Genomic DNA, 5,026 nt, shown 5'->3' on the forward strand with positions numbered 1-5,026 from the left:
AAAACACAACACAACAAAAACCTCTGTATTACACTAACTCTTACATAAGGTGCCAGGAAGAACCAAAAGAGGGTTTTTTTCTGTGAAGATGCCACAGTGTGTGTGGGCCAAAAAGAAAAAAAAGAACAAGTTTTTGGCCCGTGTGGAATGGTTATACTGAAAGTACTCAAAAATTATTCATCTATGGTTCTCCGAGGAACCTTTCAGGACATGTTTCTTAAAAGGACCAATTTTTTTCTTAGGACCATAAAGAACCTTTTCCACTTTGGGGAAATTAAAAGATTTCATAGATGTTAAAGGTTCTTCTTAGCTCCGCCCACCTTGACAAAGAACCATTACAGAACCTTTATTGTTCGTGTGTAGATCTCGACTCTGGGCATTTTGCTCATCTGGATAAAAGCATCTGTTAACTGAATAAATGTAAACTGCAAACCACAGACTGATTAAATTCAGCTTCTAGTTTTGACCAGAACAGAGCAAATGTTGTGTGTGTGTGTGTGTGTGTGTGTGTGTGTGTGTGTGTGTGTGTGTGTGGGCCAGAGGGCATCAATATGACTTTGAAGCAGTCAGTGAACAGGGTTAGGAATCTCCACATTGAGTCAAACAGCATGCTTCCACACACTCACATAGACAAAAGAGCTGTTCGTCTGTGTGTGTGTGTGTGTGTGTGTGTGTGTGTGTGTGTGTGTGTGTGTGTGTGTTTTAGAACCGCTTCTGGCTGAAGCACCGGGTTTCATTTTTCTATTTTTCTCCCACGCTCACAGTTTGCTTCAGTTAACAGATGTCAGATATCTCTGCTTTATGACTGATTAATGATTTTGCTTCTTTCTGAAAAACACTGAAAGAATCTGTGAGCAAAAGTTTGCACACCCCAGAGCACAATAAATCTATCATGGTCGCATGTTCATTATCTTTGTTTGATTCTATACAAATTCCAAATATTTGGAGAGTTGGGGAAAAAGTCAGAAAAGTTTGTAAAAGTGATAGACATTTTCTCGAACAACTTTTTATGTCCAACTTCCTTCAGATCCATCCAAATGTTTGGTTGTTAATTTTGTCTCATATTTAGGAAATTCTCGAGTAAAACCTACATCTTTTAAAGGTGACTATGGTAATATGGATAATATGGATAGTTTAGAAAAAGTTAGACATGTTAGGAATAAACACTGTGTGTGTCGTCCTAGAGGAAGTGACGAAGCGGAGTTACACCACGTTCCCCAAGTATTTTATTCCTCTTACACCACAACCAATCACCAATGATTACAAATTATTAATGAACAAAACAACCTCGTCTTAATCGTTTAATGTTGAGGAACGTCCTCAAATCGAGTTACTTCCTGTTAGTAGTATTTTCCTCAGCAGTCTCTCTCTATTCTCTCTCTTTAACTAAGATAAAAACTCAGCAAAACTGCAAAGAAGTGTAAACTCCTCTGTCCTGAAGATGTGGGGAAACTTCCAGCTTCACCTTCCAGCTGACACTGGAGACTCCTTCCACACGCAATACGTAAATAAACATCTCCTTACAGGAATCTTTACTTTTTACAAGCTGCTATACGAGTCCCAGCATTCGAGCTGTCACTATAGAAACCGTTAATGCAGACAGAGCGCGTTAATATGAACCTGCGCTAGCTGCGGTTACAGAGAACACCTTCTGACCAATCAGAAGTGAGAATATAGATACAGACACAGATTCATTATCCATTTCCGATCCTGATCCTATGTAATGAGAGTGATGGTGGTAAAAGGTCACTATAGGTCACTCTGTAGTGCTGCAGCACTGATCAGGAAGCAGATCAATCTGAACACAGCATCCTGTGAGAAACACGTCAGCCTGCTTCCTTTTGTTACTGACGTGATGAATAGAATGTCTGGCGTCTGTCAGGGACTTACACACACACACACACACACACACAGACGAAGGGAACATGGTATTGTGCAGCTCCTTTTTAAAATAGCACCTTTAAAGCTTTGAAGCTCGTCTCTTCACTAAAGTGCTTTTGTCTGTTGCTTTTATCTGTGGAAGATAATCGAGTGAAGCTGCTTTCAGGTTGGAAAAGCAAATAAAATAGTGCTCAGGGTTTTCCCCCCACTGTCTGGCCTTCAATCATGTCTAATATCTCAGGCAGACAGCATGACACAACTCTATATCTTATACATCTTGATAACTTTATTAACCAGCCAGAATCATGAGTGTAGTGCTGCTCCGTACAGAATAAACACTTTTTTGTTTTATTTTTGTTGCAACGTTTCCTGCAGCGTTTTCTACAGATAACTGTAATAAAAGTATTTAATAAAAAAAAAACCTTTCAGCCTTAGGCCCCGCCCACTTCAAGATGCCTGATACGGATGTTTGGAGGCTTAAATGTTAAACAGCTGAACATTTCTTCCCTTCTCCTTGATGTGTCCTTGACATAACGCAGTCTGGACGAAGGACAGCGAGGTCAGAGAACACATCCCACCTCCGTCCAGCCCTCATCTGTGAGGCTCATCATTATTTACACCTGGGCTACAGATGAGGGGAAAGTTCCCGGGGATTTCTGAAAAGCAGAACTGTAAATAATTTCAGGAAGTAGAGGGCAGGCAAAATGATCATTTCACATTTCTCCTCAATGAGCTTTTCACTCGCCGTACAGGAGAAGTCTACACCGCATTTCCTGCGTCAGCTCCACCTTTAGACCTGTATGAAATTAGACTGCTTTTTATTTCTGTAAAAAAATAAAATATTAAAGAGGAAACACTGAGGGAGTGTGTTTGTGTGTGTGTGTGTGTGTGTGTGCTAGATATCGCTTTTAAAATGAGGGAATTGGAGCCAGGTCAGGTCATGCTAAGGTCAGGTCCATATTATTGAAAATATTCATGAATTAATAATCATTAATAGATTTAATAAAAGAAACAGAAATTGAGATGCTTGATTTTGAGAATTTGAGAATAAATTGACTTTATATTTGATTGGAATATTCTTGTGACTATTTATTAAGCTTTAAATTTTTAATATTTTTTTTTAACGGAAAATATTATTTCATTAAATATTTATAAATATTTATTTGACTATTTTTGATGTTTAAGCAAAACAAATCCTGCAAAAAATCCAACATATTTATATATTTATGTGTAACCCCCCCCACCCCCCCCCCACACACACACACACAGATCTGAGTTAAAGAGAAATCCAGGACGTGTCTGGATACACGACTTTTATTTTTTGGTTAGCCTCTTGTGTGTTTGACTCACAGCCACAGCGTTACACAGCAGCTGACGGGCGAGTTTTTGTGAAATGTTCACCATGTTCCTTCATTGTTGTTGTGCTGATAAGGCCATGGTTCCAGTCCCTGTGAATAAAAGGACATACTGTGCCTGAGGGAAGCTGAGGGAATTTCCCACAGTTCAGTAAACTCAGCTGCTGCTCATCCACACATTCCTCTCCATTCAAACCCTGTATGCAAACCCAGGATCCCAATCACATCCAGGAAGGCCTTTAATCTCTTTCTTTTTCTTACCCTTTTATGAAGTATAGGTCAGGTGTGCTGTCACATCCCGCAGACTGAAGGTGTAGGAGATTGTTTTTTCCGATCCCACACAGTTACTACATGTGAATTCTATTTTGTATTCACCTGTGAGATTTATTTTTTTATTTACTTTTGTTATGTCCTTCTGTTTCCAAAATATAAACAAATCAGCAATCAAACCCACAGAGCTGGATCAGGATCAGGATCAGGATCAGGATACAGCAAATACGGAATAATTCACCATAATGACTGCAGCACACATTTTTTTAATGTTTACGTGGAGCCCGGCACGTCCTAGTGACCGAGCCGTTACTATAGAAATGATAACGTTCTATAGTTTTCATTTACAACGTCAATGTTACACTGCAAGCTAGGTTTTTTTTTTCTAGTCATCAAGACCCCCCCAAAACAGTAGTGTCTGCTGCTGTTGTTGAGAATTAAACAAGGCTTTCTGACCAATCAGAATCCAGCACACACACAAGGCTACAGTTACGAAGTGTAACCCGTGTCCTAATTTCAAAGGAAGATTTCAGTGAGAACAAAAGCCACGGCGGTTAGAGCACTTTAGAAGGAATGGAAACTTTGACCTCGCCTCTGTGTCTTGAGTCCTCTACTCAGAGAACACCGCAAGAAGGCGGTGCAGGGACTTTCCACAGAGAGAGAGAGAGAGAGAGAGAGAGAGGCCTGCATGCTACATATACTCCTCTCTTCTGTAAAACTTCCCCATATGCATGATATGATAGCAGTCAAATTTTCATTTGCATGCATAAGAAGTTTGTTTGTTTGATTTGTTATGCAGTTATCAGTTAATCTTAAATTGTGCAGGATGCTTGAACAGGAAGTAGCATAGCGAACATTCCTTTGTGGATGACTGATCACACCAGGACATGTTCTTTTGTTTGCAGGATTTTGCTGATTCTTCTCTGATTGAGGCGCATGCATGTCATGTTTCTTTGACGGGAGGCGTCGTGTTTAAAGTTCAGCTCCACCCTGACTGAAACACGCTGGGCTCCGAGGTCCAGACTGAATTCGGGGTGGTGTTGGAGACCATGACTTTTTTGGGGTCTGTTAAAAAACAGCGGGTGACAGATTCTGTGCTTGGTCACTTTCCAGTAATGTTGGCTGTCATATTGATGAAAATTCCAGTGTAGAGTCCCAGAATGCACTGCAGATATAACAGCAGAGACTCTTCTTGCTCACAGAGCTCAGCGAGATGGGATGATGAGAGCGATGGACAGTAATATTAGCGTGTCCAGAGCACAGAGCTGGACGGACTAAAATACTAAAGCCCTGCTGCACTGCTCCCTGAGGCTAAACTCACCATACCGCACTATGAGCAATGGCTAATCTAAATGTTCTAGGTGCAAAGGTTTAAATAAATAAAAAATTCTAGGACACAATTGAAGGTCATGTGTTAATTATAGAAGTTGATATTTGAGTTGTTCATGATCTTCAGATCTTTCCTTCAAGTTGGGAGGAAACACTGCTGCAGGAAGAAAAAAATGGTGGAAATCCCCGCC

The sequence above is a fragment of the Hemibagrus wyckioides genome, linkage group LG25 (assembly GCF_019097595.1).
Source record: "Hemibagrus wyckioides isolate EC202008001 linkage group LG25, SWU_Hwy_1.0, whole genome shotgun sequence".
Taxonomy (NCBI): Eukaryota; Metazoa; Chordata; class Actinopteri; order Siluriformes; family Bagridae; genus Hemibagrus; species Hemibagrus wyckioides.